General features: G+C 43.0%; 1 long non-coding RNA gene across 1 annotated transcript in view; it reads left to right on the plus strand.

The window, feature by feature from the left end:
- Positions 1–11,586: 11,586 nt before the first annotated feature.
- The window catches only part of LOC126961674 (uncharacterized), a 50,449-nt gene continuing 36,558 nt past the window's right edge, over positions 11,587–25,477 (plus strand). Inside the window, exon 1 of the long non-coding RNA XR_007728385.1 lies at positions 11,587–11,704. This is a non-coding gene — a long non-coding RNA (uncharacterized LOC126961674). The remainder of the gene's footprint in view (positions 11,705–25,477) is intronic.

Here is a 25,477-nt window from a genome sequence, read left to right on the forward strand (position 1 = left end):
GGCAGGGGGAGTGGGAATGGAAAATGCAGTATCTTACAGGATCTGCTGTTAGAGATTTCCTACCTTCCTCTGTAGTTAGTAAACGTCACTGCTAAGGCCAGAGGAGGTCAGAGCAATGACAAAATATGTCAGAAGCTACAACTCGATAAGAATGGTTTTTGTCATTTCCTGGGGAATGAGCATCAGAGTCTTCTAAGATTGGAAGAGGTATTAGAGACCACTTAGTCGGATCCCCTTCTCACAAGTAAGGAAACTGAGGCCACAGGTAAAGTAACTTTTCCAAAGTCAGATCCCGTATTCATGAGAGTAGACGCCTGGCCTCTCTAGTGGCGCACTGTTGTCGCCACTGTGCTATTCCACAAAATCTGTAAGTCTCACTTTTTTTTTTTTTTTTGAGACAGTCTCACTCAGGCTGGAGTGCAGTGGCATGATCCCGGCTTACTGCAACTCCCGCCTCCTGGGTTCAAGCGATTCTCGTGCCTCAGCTTACCAAGTAGCTGGGATTACAGGCATGTACCACCATGCCCGGCTAATTTTTGTGTGTGTGTTTTTAGTAGGAACGGGGTTTCGCCATGTTGGCCAGGCTGGTCTCAAACTCCTGATCTCAAGTGATCCACCCTCCTCAGCCTCCCAAAATGCTGGGATTATGAGCATGAGCCACCGCGCCCTGACTCACTTCTTACTTTTCAAAGCCATGCTAACTTTGCATTCTTCTTCATAACATATACATTTTTGCTTTAGTATGAAAACAATATTAGTACTATTTTAACCAGAAAAACTGATGTTCATGAAGGTTTCACATAATTGCAACACATTGTTTGCTTTAGGCTGCCGTTTGAGGCTCATGTAGCTCTATACCAAGACAGTGCTTCCTGTTCTGCAACTAGAATTGTTTCTTTGTGGTCCAGGAATGTAGGTTCTCCATGAAAATAAAGAATTTTCCTCTCCTTGCTGAAATTTCAGTTTTCATTAAGCCCTCACCTTGCCCTTATTGGAGGAGAGCCTCCTATTCTCCATATAGGACAATCTGTTCTGAACATTCACTTGTCCATTCAACAAGTACTTACTGAGTGCCTACTATGTGACAGACACTGTACTGTGGTAAACAAGACAGCCCCATGAGCCCTGACCTTATTAAGAGAGATGGAATAAACTATAAGCAAACATTCCTGCCTTTTATTTGTTTTTGAGACAGAGTCTCGCTGTGTCACCAGGCTGGAGTGCAGTGGTGTGATCTCGGCTCACTGCAACCTCTGCCTCCCAGGTTCAAGCGATTCTTCTGCCTCAGCCTCCTGAGTAGTTGGGACTATAGGCGTGTGCCACCACGCCCGGCTAATTTTTGTATTATTGGTAGAGATGGGGTTTCACCATATTGGCCAGGCTGGTCTCGAACTCCTGACCTCAAGCAGTCCACCCGCCTCAGCCTCCCGAAGTGCTAGGATTACACGTGTGAGACACTGCGCCCAACCACATTCCTGCCTTTTTAAACACTAAAAAAAAAAAAACTTTTTATTTTAAGGTCAGGGGAACTTGTGCATGCTGTGCTGGTTTGTTACATAGGGGTAAATATGTGTCATGGGGATTTGTTGTATAGATTATTTTATCACCTGGGTATTATGCCTTTCCTACCTTTTCATCTCACCCTTCGTAAACTCTGCATGATGAAAATAGCAATAAATTATCTGTCTAGGAAATTCAGTTGGAAAGCAAAAGATGACTCAAAAAACAAGACCCTCAACAGCAGCTTATTAATCTGGATGTAATTTTGACTCTGCCAAGATACTGAAGGCTAAACTGAACTATGAGATGAGACATTCTACTCCATTCCATCTCATTTTTGGAAAGATGAGGTGAGTCACTTGTACAAAATCACTTGACCAATTAGTGCCCGAACTAAGACTAGAAAACAGGTCATTAGATTCCTCTCTACAATCTGCCCTAGGAATTCTATGGCCAAGTGTTGGTTTGGGGCACCCAGAGGACCCTGTACGAACTTCCTGCAGCCTTAAGCATGGGGTTGAGGGATGTGCCGATTTCTTAGGTGGGGCTGGCGAAGTGTCTACCATCTGACTTCATGCAGCAGGAAAACGTCCTCCTTAGAACTAGAATCCGAACTGCTGCTTCTTTTGAATTTTGAATCCCTGCCTTGTCCTCGTAAAGAAAACAGAAGTCAGTGGTGTGTCTCTTCTATGCTGTGTTAGGTGTAAGCCCATCACCAAGAATAAAAAGCTACAGTAGGTGAAGTGGGATTAAGACAGCCCAGGCAAATCCCGAGGTTGGGCACTTGCAATGGGGAACAGAGAAGCAGAAGGGCAAATGCACTGCCATCGCTGTGATAGCTGCCTAATGCTTCATCTATAGGCTTATCTTTCTGTCTCACCACAGAAGATCAGTGTCTCCCAGCACAGCGTACAGCCTGTGCCCAGACACTCAAAGGCCAGTTATTGTTGAAGATTATATAAAAAGGATTGTTGGAAGCTCAAAATAAAGAAAGAAAGAAATAAAATCACAAAGTTCTGTTTGTTCCTGTTGTCTGAGTGAGATATCAGCTAGGGAAAGACGGAAGGAAATACTAAAACCCTGTCAGATAGCACACGAGTACACGTGTATGAGCCAAAACCGCCTGATCTTTTCATTACCACGGACCATGCTACTGAGAGTGTTGCTGCCTGAGAGGGCTGTGTTCTCACTGTGTGGTGAGGGCTCAACTGACGGGAGATTTTCATGCTGGCCCTTATGCACTTCCTGGCTGGAGAAGGAGGTTCTCTTCTGTTTCTGTTTTAGTCAACAGCATCCTGTCCACTCAGTAGCCCTTTGGTGACTCTGCTTCTCCCTCCATTCCCATATCATGTCCATGATCTGGTCCTGTCTGTCCTTCTCCCTAAAGCTCTCCAAATCCATCTTCTCTCCATCTCCAATGCTACACCAAGCCACATTCACCTTCATTCTCAATTTCTGCAATATTCTAACTAGTCTTCCAGCATCTGATCTTGACGACTGCACCCCACCCCTTTCCACCCAACAATCCACTCTCCACTCTACAAGCAGAGTGTCTTTTTGAAGTGCAAATCTAATCTGTTTAAAACCATCAGTGGCTGGCCAGGTGCAGTGGCTCACACCTGTAATCTTAGCACTTTGGGGGCCCAAGGCATGCAGCTTGCTTGAGCTCAGGAGTTTGAGACCAGCCTGAGCAACATAGTGAGACCCCGTCTCAAAAAAAAAAAAAAAAAAAAAAAAAATTAAAAAAACCAATTGCATTTCCAAACTCCTTAACATGACTTACAAAGTGCTCCCTGAGGTCAGGTCTACCCACCTCTCTATCCTCACCCTGTTGTGTTATTCCCCTTTTTGTGCTGTGCCACCTACTCTGCCATCCTCCCAGTTTCTCAAATGCCCCATTTTCTACTGCTTCAGGGCCTTCAGCATATACTTCTCTCTACTTGGAAGGCTCCTGCCACCACCTAGCCTAGGTAATTCCTTAATATCCTTTAATTCTTCAGAGAGAATTTCTCTGATCCCTCTGGCTAGGTCTCATATGCTCTCTTAGCATTGAAACTTTTTATTTGTAGTATTTATCAAGTTTATTAAATAATTGGCATTTGCTTAATATCTGTCACTTCTAATATATGCTTACAGTGAGGGGATGTACTGATCTGTCAACAGCATCAAAGGCAAGTCACTTGGCACGTGGTAGCACCCAGACTTGGTTAAATGGGGAGAAAGACATCTTTCACTGGGCCACCAATAGTCTGTGTATTTTTTTATTTTTTATTTTTTTGAGACAGGATCTCTCTCTCTGTTGCCCAGGTTGTTGTGCAGTGGCACCATCACGGCATACTGCAGCCTCCATCTTCCAGGCTCAAGCGATCCTCCTGCCTCAACATCCCTAGTAGATGGGACTAGAGGCATATCCCACCATGCCTAGCTGTTTTATTTTTATTTTTTGTAGAGATGAGGTCTTGCTATGTTGCCCAGGTTGGTCTCAAACTCTTTTTTTTTTTTTTTTGAGACAAGGTCTGGCTCTGTCACCCAGGCCGGAGTGCCATCTCGGCTTACTGCAACCTCTACCTCTGCCTCCAGGGTCAAGCGATCCTCCCACTTCAGCCTCCTCAGTAGCTGGGACCACGGGCGCATGCCACCACACCTGGCTCATTTTATTTTTTTATTTTTTTATTTTTAGTAGAGACAGGGTTTTGCCATGTTGCCCAGGCTGGTCTCAGACTCCTGGGCTCAAGGGATCCATCTACCTTAGTCTCACAAAGTGCTGGGATTACAGGTGTGAGCTATTGCACCTGGCCTCTATTTCTTTTTTAATAATCAAGTTGCTCAAATGAGTTGTCCACTGCTACTTTCTTTATACTTTCTCATTTGTGTACTCATTGCAGAATTGTTTCTTACTTCTCCACTTCCATAACTAATAATAACAATACAAAGAAGATTCACAGTGACCTCAACATAGCTAAATTCAATGAACATGTGTATGTAGTATGTGTTGTATATGATATGTAAGGGTACATGCTGGGTAATCAAACAGGTAGAGACATCATTTCTGCCTTCCTGGAGCCCAGAGACAGGGGAGCTAATGAGTGTCTACAGTACAGGAAATCATTGCTTTATGGAAATTCACATAAAGTGTGATGAAATCACACTGCTCCTCCAGGCAGTCTGCTAGAGGAGATGACAATTATTTCTCTAGAAAGTCAGCTGAACTCTTCAGCTAAGAATTGCAGGAAGAAAAGGAGACTGACAAAGTGAAAAATGCTGAGTGCTATAAGAGAGAAGAGCACAGGTACAGTGAGAAAGGGAAGCAAGAGAACTTCCAAGGGGTGTGGAAAAGAGAGGTGCTCAGGGGATTCGTGAACGAGGTGATACTTGATCTAGATGCTGAAACATGAGTAGGATGTGGATGTTTTGGAAGTCAGATGGCTAAAAAGCTGGAAGGATTCCTTCTCTAAAAGACTGCAATATGGAAAGCAAGAAGGAAATTTCATCTCCAAGTGGGAAGGCCCCACTGATTTTAAGGAATTAGGGGTGAAATGGCAATAGCACCTGTGCAAACACTGAGTGATGTTTCCAGAGGATTGTCAATTAGGTTATTTTCTACCTTTAATCACGTGTACTGTGTTTTTACTGAATAGGAAGCACAGAAGCAAAAGGGTAGGCGGAACTGTAAGTGTTAGTTCGTCCCTTGCAGGCTATCTCCACCTGCTCCATGCTACTTAATCTGTTCTAAATGAGGGAGGAACAATGTAACTGAATGGGACTTTTTCCCTCTCTAGTTTCTATGAGTTTAACTAAAAACAAAAAACAAAAAAACTGAGCCATTTTGTATACTCTTTTCCTGCTCTACTCCTTAAACTCCCCTCTCTACTCCTCTTTGGGTCCGCTGGCAGAAAGAAAGGGAACAATATTCCATTTGTGAGTGAAAAGAGGACACACGATAGAATGGTTTAGAAATGGAAACAATGCCCCACATAAAGGACTTGTTCTTGGCTTCTCCCTCCATGCACCCCACTGAGTTTTTCTGAACTGTGTCAGGACACTTCCCTCCATCCATTGTCCCAGGGAGCCAGGAATGGTTTCTGTTGACTGATTTTTAAGTTTCGGCCAATGTCACTATCAATTGGAACATCACAAATTAAAAAGCATGATGGCTCTAGGATACAGACACTGAAAGCGAACATAAAAATAAAACAGAGAGGAAAAAAATAATTTGGATTTTTGCTTTCTGGCTTCAGGATCAAGAATGTGAGTGTTGGGGAGGGTTGCTCTTTTATGAGTCATATTGTGGCGGCTCTAGGATCAGTAATGAAAACATTACGGAGTGATGAGTGAGGCCTAATCCCTGGGGGCACAGTGCAGAGAGGACAGGGGCCTGCCTTGGGCTGGCAGCAGCAGATACACAAGACAAAACAATAAACAGTGAAGGTGAAAGAGGCAAGGAGGAAGAACTTAGTAACCCAGGGCTCTTTTGCTAGAGGAGAACAGCCCCTTTCACAGCCGCCTGCTAGCTCCACTGGAAGTGGTAGGAAGGCAGGCCAAAAGAGGTCCTTTATGCATTAAAAGCCTCATCCCAATTATGAAGTTTACAGGCTTCATGGGAGACATTTTGTTGTGTGTCATGCCACATGCTGTTTGAACGAATGAGACTCCACAAATACCTTATAATTTAGTTTCCCTAATAATCTTAATGGGGCAATATCTATTATCCTCAACTCTATTGTAAACTTTTTGAGGGCAGAGATGGAGTCACCTGGTCTTGTGTGTGCATATGTTCTATTAAGGCATAATTAACATATATTACCACTTACAGATCTTTCGTGCTCAATTTGATGTTTTTTTTTTTTTTTTTTTTTTTTTTTTTTTTTGAGACAGAGTCTTGCTCTGCTGCCCAGGCCCAGAGTGCAGTGGCACGATCTTGGCACACTGCAACCTCTGCCTCCCTCCCGGGTTCCGGTGATTCGCTTGCTTCAGCCTCCCAAGTAGCTGGGATTACAGGTGCATGCCACCATGACTGGCTAATTTTTGTATTTTTAGTAGAGGTGGGGGTTTCCCCTTGTTGGCCAGGTAGGTCTCGAACTCCTGACCAGCCTTCGACCTCCCAAAGTGCTGGGATTATTGGCATGAGCCACTGTACCCGGCCACTCAATTTGATGACAACTATATTGCACTCAGTCACTCAATTTTTGACAATTGTATACATTAATGTGACCACGATCTGAAACAAGATATAGAACATTTCCATTATTCCAGAAGGTTCCCTTGTGCTCCTTTTTAGCCTTCCACATTTCCTATCCCCAACAAAACAACTGGCTTTCTGAATTCTATCGCTGTAGACTGGTTTTGCCTGTTCTTGGATTTCATATAGATGAAATTGGATGGTATGTAGTCTTCCCCTTAACATGATGTTTTTGAGATTCAGCCACATTGGTATGTGTATCAGTAATTTGCTCTTTTGTGAGTAATATTCCATCATATGAATGTATCACAATTTATCCATTCTTCTGTTTATCTCTTGGTGATAGACATTTTGATTGATTAATATTTGTCTACTATAAATAAGGTTCTCTGGAGTGGGGCATATATTTTCATTTCAACATCTAAGCGTGAAATTGCTAGTTCATAGTATCAGTGTAAGTCTACCAACATAAGAAAATTCCAAACAGTTCTCCAAAGTGGTTGTAACATTTTGCATTCCTACTAGAATGTATGAGAGATTCAAGTATTCTGCATCTTTGACCACAGGTAGTGTTGTCAGTCTTTTATGGTTTAGCCATTCTAGGGGGTGTGAAATGGTGTATCACGGAGGTTTTAATTTGCAACTCCCTGAGAATATTGCTGTGCACTTTTACATCTGCTTTCTTGGTCAATCATATTTCCTTCTTTTTTTTTTTTTTGTTTTTGAGATGGAGTCTCGCTCTGGGTCCTAGGCTGGAGTGCAGAGGCATGATCTCAGCTCACTGCAAGTTCCACCTCCAGGGTTCACACCATTCTCCTGCCTCAGCCTCCCAAGTAGCTGGGACTACAGGTGCCCGCCACCACGCCCGGCTAATTTTTTTTTTATGCTTTCAGTAGAGACGGGGTTTCACCGTGTTAGCCAGGATGGTCTCCATCTCCTGACCTTGTGATCCGCCCTCCTTGGCCTCCCAAAGTGCTGGGATTACAGATGTGAGCCACCGTGCCCGGCTGGTCAATAATATTTCTTATTTTGTGAAGTGTCTATTCAAGTCTTTTGTCCATTTTTTATTGTTTGCCTTCTTATTGGTAATGTGTAGGACTTTATTATATATTCTGGATTTTTTTGTTGTTGGTTTTGTTTTTTAAAATGAGACAGGGTCTCGTTATGTTGCCCAGGTTGGTGTTGAACTCCTGCCCTTAAGCAATCTTCCTGCCTTGGCCTCCCAAAAAGCTGGGATTAGAGGTGTGAGCCACTGTGCTCATTATATATTCTAGATATAATTTTAAAATTGGGTTTATGTATGCAATTACCTTTCCTACTCTGTGGTTTGTCTGTTCATTTTCTTAATAGTGCTTTTTAATGAACAAATTTTTTACATTTATATACATATATGTATATTTTTTGAGATGGCATCTCCCTCTGTCACCCAGGCTGGAATACAGTGGAGCCATCATTGCTCTCTGCAGTCTCGAACTCCTGGGCTCAAGTAATCCTCCCACCTCAGCCTCCTGAGTAGCTGGGGCTACAGATGTGCACCATCACACTCTGCTAATTTTTAAATGTTTTGCAGAGATGGGGTTTTGCTATGTTGCCAAGGCTGGTCTGGAATTCCTGGCCTCAAGCCATCCTCCCACCTTGGCCTCCCAAAGTGCTGGTATTATAGGGATGAGCCACCATATCTGGCCATAAGCCACTGCGCCCGGCCATTCAATTTTTAATTTTACTGCAGTCTGGCATTTTTTTTTTTTTTTTGGTTAGTGTTTTTTGTATCTAGTCTATAAAACTTTTGTCTACCTCAAGGTTGTAAAGATATTCTATGTTTTCTTCTGGATGCTTCACAGTTCTTGAATGTATATTTAGGTGTATGATCCATCTTGAATTAATTTTTGTATACGGAATAAAAGAGGGATCACAATTTATGTTTCCTCATACTGATTTTCATCTGTTCCAACAAATATTTCTTGAAAATACTTTTCTTTTTGGATTATTGCTGGACTATTGTGTTTCATTGATCTATTTGCATAGCTCGATGTTATTATTGTGTGTATGTTTCAAAATTCAGAATGGCAACTCTTTACACTGCTTGCTCCCCAACCCAAGCATATAGTCATTAATAGTGTCTTATATTTGCTTAGGACTTGATATTTTTCAAAGTCTGTAGTTGACTGACAGTAGTGTGTTAGTAGTATTAATTAAATGCCTGTCATGTACCAGTATTGCTCTCTGCTCCTCCTTTACATTACTCATTTAATACTTATTAGCCCTTTCACATAGGTATTATCTTTATTTTATTGATGAAGAAACAAAGGCACACAGTAATTAAATAACACCTAAGATCACACAGTCAGTCAGTCCTAGAGGTGCAATTCCAAACCAGCTCTAATGGGCTAAGAGTTTCTACCCCTCCCTCTGCTATGGGGACAATGTGGTAATGTTAATCTACTTGAAGCCAAAATGTGCTCCTTGGACAATTTAGATGGTATACTGTTTTAAGGTAAAATCTTAACTGTATATTTACTTATACAGCTAGTGTTTGTGTTGTGGTTTTTATCAGTATATTGATAGAAACCGTTGAATCTGAAGGAAAAAAAAGTGAAAACAAAACAAGACACATTTGATGCTGTGGGAAGAAAGTATTAGAGGTGAAATCTAATCGTTCATGACATAGAAGGCATAAACAAAGCAGGAAACTGAGGAATTGGGGGAACTGGGGAAAAGTGGGCACTATGTGGCCCACTATTCTCACGGATCTGGCTCTTCCTTGGTTCAGGGCGTCTAATAAAATGAATACATGCTCAGAATGCCGCCTCCCTGCCTTTCTTTCTTGGGTCCATAAATGACTCTAGTAAGGTGGGAGGTAGGCTCTCCATTGTTTCTTCTTGGAGCCACTGACTTTTAAGTTTTAATAAAAAAGAAAAAATAGAGCACAAAGACATTTTCAAGAGAAGCCTTATGTTGCTTCTGAAAACATTACAATGTAATCAAGAGTTTGCCTCCTTGAGTTCTTTGTAAGTTTGGTTGCCTAGAGAAACAGCCTGGCGGGCTCCAGGGTCATCACTGTGAACAAACAGCAGCTCCAGTGGGATGGTTCACACCTCTTAATCACTTCCAGCGCCAAGAGCGCAGGAGTCAAGTGCACGGGAAGAAAAGAGCCAACCTGGTCAAACCAGTCTGACTTTTAAAATGAACCTGAATCATATGTTTCTGTTCACTTTGAAAATAGCTCTGGACTATTATTTAAATGCCACCTTACACTGAGGCAGGTCTTCTGAACTACCAGATGTTAAAAAAAAAAAATAGATCAGATTCTGGTTCTGAATTTTTTTCAGCAGCAATCACAGGAGTTGAATTTTCATTCGTCTGCTCATTCATTCATTCATTCATTCGTTTATTCATCTATTTATCACTCAACAGGCATCCATTGTGCTAAATTCCTTGTGCTAAATTCTGCTTGGTGAATATTTGCAATCTTCGTATTATTGTTCAAGTGATTGCCTGTTTTTTGAGAAACAACAAACAGAAAGAAGATTATGAAGGCCAGGCGTGGTGGCTCATGCCTGTAATCCCAGCACTTTGGGAGGCCAACAAAGGTGGATCACCTGAGGTCAGGAGTTCAAGACCAGCCTGGCCAACATGGTGAAACCCTGTTGCTACTAAAAATACAAAAAATTAGCCAGACATGGTGGCAGATGCCTGTAAACCCAGCTATGAGGCAGGAGAATTGTTTTAATCCAGGAGGCGGCAGTTGCAGTGAGCCGAGATCGTACCACTGCACTCCAGCCTAGGCAACAGAGACTCTGTCTAAAAAAAAAAAAAAAGATTATGACTTTGCATAGAATTCAGTTGGGGGATGGAGAGGAGACAGACAGGTCAGGATATTTTAACTGTAAAATATATAGGGCTGGGCACGGTGGCTCACACCTGTAATCCCAACACTTTGGGAGGCTGAGGCGAGTGGATTGCTTGAGCTCAGGAGTTTGAAACCAGCTTGAGCAACATGCCAAAACTCCATCTCTACAAAAACACACCAAAAATTAGCTGGGTGTGGTGGCACATGTCTGCAGTCCCAGCTACTTGGAGGCTGAGATGGGAGGGTGGCTTGAGCCCAGCAGGCAGAGTTTGCAGTGAGCCAAGATCATAAGATCATGCCACTGCATTTCAGCCTCGATGACACAGCCAGACTCTGTCTCCAAAAAAAAAGAAAAAGAAAAAAGTGTGTGTGTGTGTGTATATATATATACATACATATATAGCAGAATATAATTATTCTTATGGTTCTGTTTCAATAGTACATTACCTTAGAATATTAGTCCCTAGGTTTTGATGATATATTTGCTTTTACAACTCATCAGTATTTTTTCACTGCATAGATCAGTACCTTTTGGGTGGTTTTGAGTACATTATAATATTGTAGTTCACTTTTTGTGATGTACTGAGTATTTGAGGGTACTGCAAGGTGAATATTTGCAGATACTTCATTTTTTAGTTTAAATATTAATAATATCCCCAGTTTCACAAGCTGATTATGAATGTAAGACTGACTGATAAACAGATCTGACTTTTTTGGAGGGGGGGGGTGGGCAGGAGTGGTATTAAAACTTTCTGCAAAGTTTCTCCTAAGTTTCACCAAATTACTGGTTTGTGGAAGTGGCTTTACCCTCTCATATTTGCTCAGTCATTTTTCCAAAATACTTTTAGGTTTCTAGTTAAAGTACTGTTGCCATGCCAGGCCCTTGAATTATGGCAGATATCTGAGGCCAGGACCAGGGACTGCCAAGGCTAGGCTGGGAATGGAACAATAGGAGAGCCAGACCCGGGAGCTGGCAGGACCGGGGAGTGCTTAGAAACTAGTAGTTAAAGATAGAGTCTAGGGAACAGTCGAGAGTCACGCAAATGTTAGAGGTGCTCTTGGCCTCATGAGTGGTCAGGAGGAGCTGGCTGCAAGGAGCCTTTGAAATGGTGCTGAGTTCTTCCTCTGCCAGAGAGCCTTTCTTCTGCGCTCACTGTGGCAAAGGCTACTCTCAGGTGTGCTGAGCAGGGGAGCAGTGTGGGGGGATGGCCATCGAGTTAACCTCTAGAGAGGGGATATGTGTGGGCTGCACAGGATTCTGGGGACTGACCTAGGAGAGACAACAGTACAAGTCCTCTTACTCCTGGTCCTGTGCTCCTTTCAATATACCACGCTGCTGCTGCCTCTGATCTGGAAAGCTTTTCTGATACAATGGCGGCTCCTCGTCGTCTTCCATCTCTAAGGAGATTAGTTAGTTACAAGGCAGGAAGTTGAATAGCGTCAGGCTTTAATCTCCTGGTTATTCTGAGGCTGTTTGATGTTAGCTCTTCCTTCAGACCAGGGCTTTGAAAGGGCTTATTTTTTTTCTGTGACAGAGAAATGACCAGGACACAGCCATATATTAAATTCCAAGGGCCCTCACATCTGTTTGCTTTGTGTATTCTATGTACAAATATACATGAATTTTAGAGAACGCTGCTTTCTTTTTTCTCTCTCTCTTTAATGCATCTGTTTCTTGCTCCTGTTCTCGCTTAGCTCATTTTTATTCCATTAGGTTGTAGCTGGGCTGATTCTCTGAGTGTGCCTTCTCAGCCTGTGGGGTGAATACAGGATTAAGAACACAGACAGAGCCTGACAGGCACGTTAATTGTTTACTTACTTACTATTTAACACATAATATCAGGCTTGTTTCTCTGTTTCCTAGCAGCTGGAGTGAGATATCCTCCTGCTCCACCGTGAAAGCTTCTGCTGCAGCCTAAGTTGACATATCCAGCCTGAATTTTAGATTCTTATAAAACAAGTTCAAATTTAATGTTTTGAAGAGCATTCAACTAGAGTAATAAAATACTATTTAGAACGCATTTTTATAGGATCTCTTTTACTAAAAAGAGAACAAACTTCATAATTGCCATATCAACTATTCTTAAATGGCATATCAAAGAACTTCACAACACTGAAAACTTCATGTTTTTACTTGTTTTACAAATTCTATAATCAGTTTTATGTTACTTGTTTGTTTAGTAAGTGCTTGTTTTTAAACCATAATACAAAAGTAAAAGCCACTTCTGTTTCTATACACATTACATAAATGTCGATTGTAAGTATCATTGTGTCGTTAGTTCCTATGTGGAATACGGGTTACAGTACGTGGGCTGCACCCATCACTAATCGAGATTTCCTTTACTAATAGGTATAATGATCTTTTTGTGAACAATCATACATTCCTGCATAATTAATTGAATCTTTGTGTTGTCCAAGAAGGACAAACTCAGCTTTAAGACCTTAGCTTGGCTGAGCAGAAATAGTACAATGTTTTACTCAGGGGCTTCCAAGTTTGAATGTGGTATCATTTTTTCAAGAGATAGTGGGCTTATAGTTCTGGGTTTGATCACCTCTGCCGTGTGATATTTTCCTTGGATTTACAGAGCACTCCAATCATTGTTCAATGGAAGACTCAAAAGAAGCCCTGTGATTCTGGGGCTCAAATCTGAATAAGACAGTTTCGAAGGAGAAGGAGGAGAAGTTAGATAAAAATGAGAATTCAGAGGTGGAGGAGTAAGGTGAGAGTCTGGGGCAACATGCCTGCCTGGTATGTTCTAGAGAACCCAGCAAGTCCCATCACAAAAACCTCCAATTAAGCCTCAAAGCACAACAAATTTCCCTCTTATCCAGAGAGAATATTATATCTTTCTAAAGAGGCAGCATATGGGAGCTGCTGGGAAGGCTTTCCAGTGCAATTAAAAGGCAGATAGATCAGAGAACGCAGGGCTCCTGAAGCTGTCTGATCTCTTGCCTATGATTTGTCTCAAGTGCAATTGACAGCCCCAACTAGCAATTACAATGCAGAGACTGGTATAGCTGGAGACTGGTCCAACAGGGAGGGAAGGCTTGACCATTTACATGCAGTTAATTATTAAGGGCTGTCAGATGTCAGAATGGGAATTGGTAATATTGTGGTTAAACGCCCACCACATGTCTAATTTGAGTTGTGCCCACTACCTCCAGCACCAGTTCAAATTAAGTCTACATTAATGTCTGATGACTCACAGCTGTGCAGCATGCAACTCCGTGTACTCCAGGGGTGGGAGGGGGAATTTGCATACCAGTTAGTGCCAGATAGTGATTATGAAAGATGTGCATTTCTCTTTGTTAGAATAAGTACCATATAAGCCAAAGCAATAGTTACTGTTTTAAAACCATCTTCATGCTTAAGAAAATGTTGATCTGTACTTAGCTTCTTGGTGCAATGAATTTAGCTTAAGAAAGGCAATTCCAGGTGAAACAATTTTCATGTTGTCAATGGGTGCCAAATAGGCCCCAAAGAGATCAGAATATGGCCAAATGAGAATTGAAAGAAAACCTGTCTTTATAATAATTCTCTATTAAGCTTGATGAGAGTTTATGTTTCGGGCTGCCAAAAATACTCTTTTTGTTTTTTTTGGATGACAATGATTTTGAATGTAGTGCTCCAAGTGGGCCCCTGGAGCTGTGGCCATGGTGCCCACCTGCCTAGCATTTGGTGAAGGGAGTTTTCTGGGGGTCTTCCACCATGCCAATGATCTCACAGCAGGGTTCTACCCATCCAGACAGGCAGAGAGCAGGTGTCACTCGGCTCAGAGGTGCACTCTGATGGTGGCCAGGGACTTCGGAAGCTTTGAGAGTGATGGCTGATTTCCAGCAATCCAGAGGGCTGTATGGGGAACCCCTCATGCAGAAATATTTTGGGGTCCTGGGCAAACATATGGTTTTGTGATATGTGGTAAGCAGAGGGGAATGGAAATTGGTGGTGGGAGCCAGGTGGGCATATTGGCATTCCATGCTCTTGGCCATTCCATGGGCTGGCTTGCAAGAAACTCCATGCTTAGAAGGAAGATGGTGTTAGGCACTATTTATTATGAAAAAACTAAGCACTTCTGAGAAGATGAAAACAGGAATCCTTTGTTTATAAAACAGATGGTATGGACTGTCCTTTAATCAGAAATCATACCATTTTGCCCTTTATAAACAAATCGATAGGAAATCATTTCAAAAACCAAGTCAAAGCTTAAAAAATCATATTCATTCTTGGCACTAGAGGTCTTTTGTTTTCTTTTACTTAGCTAAAAATAAAGATATATTTAATGACAGACAGATGAAGGAAAAATAGGACTTTGATAAGGCTTAAGCATTTTCAATGATGACCACAGAAGCATTTAGAAAACACAAGAGGATGTGAATATGTCACACGTTTGGGTTTCATGCTAAACAGACAGCAGGAGCTATGGACTGGAGATCTCACTTGGGGCCAAGAGACTATCTGTTTCCATTGAAGTTCCTAAAAAAACCCTTTGTGGGGAGGTGGCCTCCAAGCGGGTACAGAGGGCCAAGTACAGGCCTCAGCCTGGTCACTCTGGTTAGTGTTCTCTTTCTGTCCTCCAAGTGGGTGATTAGAAAGCCCAAACATAATGATCTGTTATGGACAGAGATCACAGTGTCTGAGGTTTCCAGAAGCTGCTGCTGACATGGTCTTGACAAGAGCACCAGCTCAGGGGTCACTTGAGTTGGAGCTATGGGCTTGGCGCCACGAGAAAACTTCAGTACTGGGGACCGTTGGGCATCACACAGAGTGTGAGGTGGCTTTCTTTCATCAGGTGTTTTGTGTGAGCTAGACTACCGCTTCTCTCTGATCATCACTTATTTCAAGTAGAGTTATTTCCTGCTGGTACTCAGAGACTTGGTCATGACTATTGAAACCATAATGCTTCCTAAATAATAACCAGGCATACTGACTGTACAGTAATAATTCTGCCATTCGGGGCCCATCTGAAACCAACAAGTGTGCAGTATGCCTGCAACACTTATATGATAGGACACCTGTTTGCAAACTCATTTTTCTTTTTGGTCTATTCCTCCGATTTCCTGTTTTCAGAAACACCAAATAACCTGCCCTTCTGCTTTGTTAGCAACTTCTCTGTCTTTCAAAACTGTCAGTTTGATGAGTTGTTCTAGATTTAATACCACACTTCTTAAAGGGCCTGACTTCCTGGGTGGTAGATGCAGTATGAAGACTGGGATAGAAATTACATTTGTGTCCTAATGTCTACTGGGTCCTGTGAAAAATGGTACCCAGGAAAGGATAAATATTTGTCCCAAGATGATATAAGTTGATAAATTTTACTAAATTAGTAAAGGCAGCCTGCAAGAGCCATAGAACATACCAGTCAGTTTTGCTTTGGTGCTAGATATGGTCCCTTGCCTGGGAGTGAACTAGTTCCCCAGTCCTGAAGAATGAAGTCCACTGGGGTGCTGAGGGGATTGCATTCTCACTTGGGAGGGATGGAGGGAAGCTGCCAAGCTTGGCTCAGCCTTGCCATTTCATCCTTTACCAGTTGGCTGGCCTTGAGCAAGTTATTTAGCTCTTTAGAATCTCAGTAACTTGCTTTGCAAAGTCGGGGAAGTAAGAACACCCTCATGAGTTTGTTACGAGAAACCAGTGACACAGAACACATGGGCATTATCCCAGCACCAGACACATGGCAAGAACTTGACTGCTGTGCCTTTCTTTCCTCTGTCTTTTCCTCATTACTTTATATTATGATTATCTTGATGACAATATCTTTTCTTTTTAGTTATGATACAGAATTTTCATAACAGTTTCATGCAGATCATTATTTTCAATTATGTATTTCTTACTTTTTTAGCACTTACCAAAAGTGCCACCAATGTAGTTGTTATGTAACTGTTTTATGTTTGTCCTCTCCTTAGTATGTAGTAGCTCTTGGAGGACAGGGCCCTTGCCTGCCTAGTTCATTTTGGTATTCTTTGTGCCTCCTATTACCTGGCACAGAGGACACACTCAAAACCTTTGTTGGGTAAATAAATCAATTCTTTTTTTTTTTTTTTTTTTTGAGAAGGAGTCTCACTCTATTGCCCAGGCTGGAGTGCAGTGGCACGATCTCGGCTCACTGCAAGCTCCGCCTCCCGGGTTCACATCATTCTCCTGCCTCAGCCTCCCGAGTAGCTGGGACTACAGGCGCCCGCCACCATGCCCAGCTAATTTTTCTGCATTTTTAGTAGAGATGGGATTTCACTGTGTTATCCAGGATGGTCTCGATCTCCTGACCTCATGATCTGCCTGCCTCAGCCTCCCAAACTGCTGGAATTACAGGTGTGACCCACCGCACCCAGCCTAAATAAATCAATTCTTACAAAAACCCAGACTCACATGGGGTAGGGGAGAGAGAATCCCGTTGGAAAGATGGATGCTTGATGGACAAAACAACAACAACAACAACAGCAAAGAAAACCAAACAAACCTGTAGCTGTCCAACCTCCCAGGGCTTCTGATATTTGCTCTAATAACCAATAAACCTTGTTGCTTCTCAATTGCACTATGTTTTCTCTGGCACGGTCTTGTCCAATACTTAGGTACTTGAGCTGGGGGTCAGTTTGGATGAAAGGATATTAAGAACAAATAGTGAAAAGTTCATTAAACTACAGGCCTTATAATTTCTGCTTGGAAAACCTTGGGACAAATTAACCATGTGCCTTAATTATCAGCCTCATCTGGGTCATGTCTGCTCTAGGCTTCAAGCCTGCTGAATTCTCTCTCATGTCAGGTTTTGTGTACATGACATTTCCTTTATCTTTATCCTTCATTGACACACACACCCTCCTCTGCCTGCCTAACTCCTGTTTATTCTTCAGAGCTCAGCCCAGGGGCGCCTCTCTGTGCCACACAAATTTAGGTTAGGTCCAGTTTTAGGTGCTTCCGAATTGTGTATGTCACCCTTTATCTAAAGTGTATCATGCTACATTGTCATTTCCTTACTTGTCTGTGTTCCTCTCCAAACCTGAAACCTCCAAAGAGCAAGACTAGGTTTATTTTGTGTGCTCAGGACCTGGAAGACTGCCTGGCATAAAATATTTGGTGCTCAAAAAATTTTGTCAACTGAAAGTATAAGGTAGAAGGAGAAAGTCTCATGTAAATTCATCTCCCTCATTGATAACCACTTTAATTTTTGGTAAGACAGATGAAATCAACAACATAAAGACAATATAACTGTGTGTGTCACATAGACAGTATAGCTATATGAGGATTAGAGAAAATATATTAAAATGATTAAAGACAACAGAGTTTCAATTTTGTTTGCAACGTAAGCCATTTATTTATCTTCCCCACTATGAACTGGTTTTTTGAAAATTAGATAAATGAAATTGGTCTGACCCCTCTGGAATTTTTTCTTGTTTCTACACTGATGATGTGAATTGCATGTGTCTCCATCACTTTGGTTCATTTGCAAAAGGAAATGAGGCCTGCTGTCTTGGATGCGTACGTTTTTCTCTGGTCTCCAGCACAGGTGAGCAGCACAGCCCTCATGCATCAGGCCTTAGATAGAGGGTTCTTTAGAAGCCTTTCAGTTGAGTGAAGTATGAGAACTTTCAGGGTTTCCAGGATCTAAGCAACGAGGAACAATTCCCCACTGTTTTCAGCAAGACAAACAGAAAAAAAAGAGGGGAGGGGAGAGAAAACCCTGGTCTCTGATAAATAACCTTTCCATATGAAGTGCACATCAGTCTGACACAAGTAATTAGCTGTCAGGTGCTGGGCTTTGCTGTCAGAGGCCAATTTTCAGATTAGTGTTAATTGCAGCCTTCCCCGCTGCCACCCCCGGCCTTCGAGGGCCTTTGCTCCCACCCCTCAGCCCTCAGCCCTCAGCAGGCTCCCTTCTGCAGCTTGCTGCCAGTGTGACTGTAGCTTAGAGTAATGGAGCTGGCAGGGTGGAATCAATTACTGGCCAGTGAAGATTTTCCCACAGGTCTGGGCTTGGGAAAGGAGTGCTATTCCTGCTGCCTAGACAGCTGGCCTGACTGTCCACTGGGAAAGGAGCCTACCCAAGGAGAGAGAGGGGCTTGCTAGTGATAAACCACTGACAGCCCATACATTATTGACAGGATTTGGCAGAGAGGGGCTTCTGCTACCTCTGCTTGTCCTGGTTCTCTTTGAGTTTTGTGCCTGCACTGACTACTGCTTTATCCCAACATCTTGCTGCCCACATGAAAGTACACATACAGAAAAACCCAGTTCCCATTTGTTTATGGCCCTCGGTCCAAGAGGAAAGAGAAAAGGAAGATAGGATGGGGTTATTACAGTTTAACAGCAATATTTGGAAATAAATTATTTGTGCAATTTTTCTTTTTCTTTTCTTTTTTTTTTTTTGAGAGGGAGTCTCGCTCTGTCACCAGGCTGGAGTGTAGTGGTGCAATCTTGGCTCACTGCAACCTCCACCTCCCAGGTTCAAGTGATTCTCCTGCCTCAGCCTCCCGAGTAGCTGGGACTACAGGCGCCTGCCACCACGCCCTGCTAATTTTTGTGTTTTTAATGGAGATGGAGTTTCACTGTGTTGTCCAGGATGGTCTCGATCTTTTGACCTCATGACCCACCTGCCTCCGCCTCCCAAAGTGCTGGAATTACAGGCGTGAGCCACCGCGCTCGGCCCTTATGTACATTTTTTTTTGTCATGATGAGAGTCGTGCTTTGTATCATTTTGGTTCAGTTGTAGTCATCCCATGTAATTCATGATGGAACCTGTGCTGGTGCCACCTGAGTTTTATGGTCACTTCCAAAGTTTTGAGACATTTTGAACTTTAGTCAGAGGATTCATTTAGAATTGCGCTTAAACAGTCCTAAACTCAAAGTTTTGAGACATTTTGAACTTTAGTCAGAGGATTCACATAGGATTGCACTTAAAAAATCCCTGGCCAGGCATGGTGGCTCATACCTGTAATCCCAGCATTTTGGGAGGCTGAGGCAGGATGACTGCTTAAGCTCAGGAGTTCAAGATCAGCCTGGGCAACAAGGCGAAACCCCATCTCTACAAAAAATACAAAAATTGCCGGACATGGCGATGCACACCTGTAGTCCCAGCTACTCAGGAGGCTGAGGTGGGAGGAGTGTTTGAGCCCTCCCTTAAGCAGGAAGTTGAGTCTGCTGACAATGCACTCCAGCCTGAGTGACAGAGAAAGGCCTTGTCAAGAAAAAAAAAAAAAAAAAATCCCGCCCCTCTAGGTTTTCTGCTTAGCGATAATAATAAAATCTACATGAAGATGTTTTGCTTTCAATTTTCCACTATCATTTATGTCTTTATCTGAAATTTTGTGCAAGAATAACCATTTGAATGCAGGCAAACTAAAACCCCACAGTGTTTTAGTAATACCACTGACTATTCAAGAGCAGAGAGTTCATATTAAAGTACCAAAATCCATTACAATAATATAAACATTTCAGAGAAACTTTAGTCTTTGAAAGATGCATTTAACAGTTTAACTTTCCATACAATAGACATTAAAGTAAGACCAGAAAAGTACACTGAAAGAATGATATAAAAACTAATGCCACATTATAACAAATTAAAACAGTTATACAAGAAAATCTTTTCTTAATAACCTCTTAATTGATTTTCCTTTTATCATATGTTGTTCTCTTTTAGGAAACTAACATTCAGGTTGAATTTTTTTTCTTTCTCTGTTTTGTACATAAAATGTTATGGATCTAAGAGAAAGTTTAACTGTATAATTGGAACAGTCTTTGATTACAATTACTCAGTTCAAAATTAAATAAAAGTGGATAAATAAGCATGGGTCTGGAATGTTAAAAAAAAAAAAAAAGTGGGCTGTTGCAATAAAACAGGTTCATATCCCTTGAGTGACAAGTTTCAGATGCTAGACCTAAAAGGTCTCTTGGAAACCTAACAACCGGGATGAGAAATGCAAGTTTGAGATTCACTTGGCCATACCTCCTGTAATCTAAGAGAAATGATCATGGAGAGTTCCCTTAGCTCTCCCTTGTAAAACGTGATTCCCCGCTCTTTGCCCTGGAGGAAGGCCGGAGGTTGGGGGGCATAGAGGGTGGAATTAGGAATCAAGAATGCTCCCACCTGTTCTGTGCAGAGGAGGGGAGGGCTTACAGGTGACTTCTTTCAAACCACACCTGTGACAATGTTAAATTATTCTAAATCCTGGAATGAGGTGTTTGTGACCAAAGTTCTGTTGTGCAATGTCCTGGTTAAACTCTATGGAATCTTGAATTCCTGGTGACTGACATTTAAAATGATGTCATTAGTGTCCTTGCTTTAAAAAAGTCCCTATTAAGTTATTCTGCTTTAGCCCAGCGTGGTGGCCCACACATGTAATCCCACACTCGCACTTTGGGAGGCCAAGGTATGAGAACCGCTTGAGGCCAGGAGTTCAAGACTAGCCTGAGCAACACAGTGAGACCTCATCTCTACTAAAAATTTTAAAAATTAGCTGAGTGTAGTTGTGCATGCTTGTAGTCCTAGCTGCTCAGGAGGCTGAGGTGGGAGAATCCCTTGAGGTCAGGAGTTTGAGGTTGCAGTGAGCTGCGATCATTTCCACTGCACTCCAGCCCGGGAGACAGAGAGAGGCCCTGTCTCAAAAAAAAAAAACAAACAACAATGACAAAAATCAAAACCAAATTATTGTGGAATAGCAGTTCTGTGATGTGATTCACTAATCCAATTTCTGTTTTTAGAACATTTGCCAGCTTTGTTGCATGATTTTGTTGGCTGCAAAATATTATTTTCCTTATTTTGAAAAAAAATAGAGATATGCAGCGGGGCTCAGGACTGCTCTTCTGTGCCATTGTAGTGTCCTAACAAACCTATTAGACCATTTATTACATTCTAAGGTTCCCAGACACTCATCTGCTCCATCAGAGGTCCTGCCACCCACTGGGGCACTGTTTAGGATGGGTCAGGTCTGTCGAGTTACTCATAGGACAACTTTCTGTAAATTTCAAATGATGGAGTAATATTGGGGGACATCTCCATCCCCTTTCTTTCTGAGATCAAGAGCTGCCACTTTCTTCCAGGACTGTTCTTCCATTAAGGAGGAAGGAGAAGTTATCGAATACTCCAGTCTTCTATTAAGATGACGTGGTGCTGCACAGAGAGAGGCAAGAAAAAGTTGTTATCGAAAACACTGGACAATTTTGATTATTGGGAAGCATTTCGAAGCAAACTTTTTGGATTATATATTTACAGAGGTCATTTATACTTTGGTCATTCAACTCTATAATAAACATACCTATGCAGCAGGAGTATCTTTTTTTTTTTTTGAGACGGAGTCTCGCTCTGTTGCCCAGGCTGGAGTGCAGTGGCGCGATCTCGGCTCACTGCAAGCTCTGCCTCCTGCGTTCACACCATTCTCCTGCCTCAGCCTCCTGAGTAACTGGGACTACAGGTGCCCACCATCACACCCGGCTAATTTTGTTTTTGTATTTTTAGTAGAGATGGAGTTTACATTGCATTATCCAGGATGGTCTAGATCTCCTGACCTCGTGATCCACCCACCTTGGCCTCCCAAAGTGCTGGGATTACAGGCTTGAGCCACTGCGCCCGGCCGCAGGAATATATTTTATGAACATTCAGTTAATGCTTTTGAATTCCCTTCTCTGCATCTCCCACCACCTGATAGTTTCCCACCCCTAAGAAGCCAAGTGAGAAGGCAGATAGGGTGAGCCCTTAACAACGAGCTTCGCTGGGCGCAGTGGCTCATGCCTTTAATCCAGCACTTTGGGAGGCCAAGGCGGGCGGAGCACCTGAGGTCAGGAGTTCGAGACCAGCCTGGCCAACATGGCGAAACTCTGTTTCTATTAAAAATACAAAATAAATTAGCTGGGTGTGGTGGCAGGCACCTGTAATCCCAGCTACTCGGGAGTCTGAGGCACGAGAATCACTTGAACCCAGGAGGCAAGTGAGCCAAAATCAAGCCACTGCACTCCAGCCTGGTTGACAGAGTGAGAGTACATCTCAAACAAACAAAAAACAGGCTTTAAAACCAAGAAGAAAGGGAGATTGTTGTAGGTTCTTTTGGCTCTTCATTAGTCCCTCGAGAGTGAGCTTGTCCCATCAGATTATAAAGACTGCCCCATAATTTAAACTCCTGTCCAAAAGACTGAAGTGTTAAATTCAGAGAAAGGTTGCCTCTTTGAACCAGTGGATTTGGGGAGGAGAAGGAAAGAGGGAGAAAGGGGATAGGAAGAAGAGTGAAGATGGGTGTTCCTTTCTCCCCTCTGTATGTTTCAGTCTGAAAGGGATAGATAAGTTAGATAAAGTTGGGAATCACCAAGGCCTGGGGTCTCTTTCCCTGCCTCTCATCTGGGACTTGGAAACAATTCACTTTGCTGGGGCCCAGTACCACCATTAAGCATAGTTTAGTCAGTGGGGCAGTGTGGTTAGATGGAGAGAGGGTCCAGGGTGCACCTGGAGCTGCCCCGGGTGAGTCAGTGAGTCCCCAAGGGGCCTGCTGTGGGAGGGTGAGGGGGTCTTAGAGCAATGACCGTGTGAGACTGGGAAGCCAGGTGGAGAATGGGGCAGAAACCTGGGGGAGTCAGTGGCCAACAAAAGCCAAGGGGAGGCGGATTCAGCAGGGAAGAGTCCCTACGCCCTGACTGGCTGCGAAAGAATAGACTGCAAGTTCATCAGCTGCAGGATATTAGCAACGGACACCAGCTGAATACTCAGGAACCACTCAAGCCAATGATTCCCCGGCGGACCTTGGAACAGCCACTGTGCAGCTGGTCCGGAGAACAGCCGGCCAGTCCCGAGGCCCAGTCACCCTGCCTCCACCAGGTCAGGGGGCCGCTCAGTACACAAGCCACCCTTCTGGGCAGGACAGAGGAGAAGGAAGAAGGGAGAGGCTAACCTAACGAACTGGTTAAGTGTATTGCACTGAATTAAAGCTAAGACAGAGATTTAGTTATCGTTTTCTCACTTCCTAGCCACTGGGGCCAAATCAAATCAAATACAGTGGAAACAATAAACACATTTTCTCTGCATGTCTGAGGAGCGGTGTGAGTGTCTGTGGTCCCTCTATCCCTGCAACTGTTTTCTCAGAAACTTAAATCCTCTAAGCCTGGATCACACACATCTACGTGGATTGGCAAGGTGAGCAAGCCCTCCACTGCTCAGGCTTCTGTTTTCTTGTGTGTAAAATGACAGCAGGTGTTAAGATGTTCTCTCATGGTTTTTTTTGCCCACAAAATTCTATAAATAGGAAGAGGAAAACATGCTCCATGGTCCTGGGTGGGATGTGGTAGTGCTTTTCAAATCTTTCCACCAGTTTTCCAGTGGCAGGGAAGACAGAGATTGTGCCTTCCAGGGTTGTCGTGTATGTGATTTAAAGCATTCCCCTGCAGGCAGGAGATTCATTTATAGTTCTGTATTTTTTGAGATGGAGTCTTGCTCTGTCACCAGGCTGGAGTGCAATGGCGCAATCGTGGCTCACTGCAACCTCTGCCTCCCGGGTTCAAGCAATTCTCCTGCCTCAGTCTCCCGAGCAGCTGGGACTACAGGCGTGTGCCACTACGCCTGGCTAATTTTTGTATTTTTAATAGAGACGGGGTTTCACCATGTTGGCCAGGATGGTCTCAATCTCTTGACCTTGTGATCTGCCTGCCTTAGCCTCCCAAAGTGCTGGGATTACAGGCATGAACCTCTGTGCCTGGCCAGTTTTGCGTTTTATTTTAAGAAATTCATATATGCCTTATATTTCATAATATATGTATGTTTGTTTTAATACAAAACTAATGCTGTAAATTACGCACCACTGACTAAAACTGATGCACTGGAAGATATACCACATTTTATCCTACGGCTTCGATTACTTTCTGGTATGCTGCTCTAACCCTGGGCAACACTTGTGAGAAGTCCGGGTTGGGAACGTCATGAGGATTCACCTAGGCGGGCATGTTTTTCAATGTAGAAGTTCAAGTCCTAGATCTAGTGACCAGAAAGAAGAAACGCTCCCCTCAACCCCTGCCACTCGCCTTCACCTCCTACCTCCTCATGGGGCTTCAGTTTTCTCAGGAGGAAACTGAAGGGTAAGGTAGCCCTTGAAGAAGAGCAAGCAGAGATACTGGTCCAGATCTGGTATTTTCATTTTTAGAGACAGGATCTCGCTCTGTCGCCCAGGCTGGAATGCAGTGACACAATCATAGCTCACTATAGCCACTGACTCCTACAGGCTCAAGTGATCCTCCTGACTCAGCCTCCAGTGTAGCTAGGACTACATGCGTGTGCCACCACACACAGCTAATTTTTTAATGAATAACTTTTTGTAGAGATAGGGCTCTCACTGTGTTACTCAGGCTGGTCTTGAACTCCTGGCCTCAAGTGATCTTCCTCACCTCAGCCTCCCAAAGCATTGAGATTACAGGCATGAGCGTGGGATTACACAGTACCTGGCCATGGTGGAATTTCATCACAACCCTAATCTGCTCCCCTTCCCCACTCCTCCTCTCTCCATAAACCCAGAGGACATGGCCCTGGCCCCTCTGAATAGCTCTGGCCCCTCAAAGGTTTTAAAATATGTGTGTGCTGTCAAAGGAGGTCAGGTTAATGACTTGTGGAAAACTGCTGCCAGTTTTGCCTTTTGCATTTCACCATTTCCAATCTTCTTGCCTTGCTTTTGCTGATTAAATTCTAATCACTTAAAAAAATATTGAGGATGGAAGGGGGGAGGGGCAGCATTAGGAGATATACCTAATGTAAATGACGAGTTAATGGGTGCAGCACACCAACATGGCACATGTATACATATGTAGCAAACCTGCACATTGTATACATGTACCCTAGAACTGAAAGTATAATAATAAAAAAAATTGAGGATGATAGTAAACCAACATGGCACATGTATGCATATGTAGCAAACCTGCACATTGTACACACGTACCCTAGAACTTAAAGTATAATAATAAAAAAAATTGAGGATGATAGTAAACCAACACA

Source organism: Macaca thibetana, chromosome 8, assembly GCF_024542745.1.
Source record: "Macaca thibetana thibetana isolate TM-01 chromosome 8, ASM2454274v1, whole genome shotgun sequence".
NCBI lineage: Eukaryota > Metazoa > Chordata > Mammalia > Primates > Cercopithecidae > Macaca > Macaca thibetana.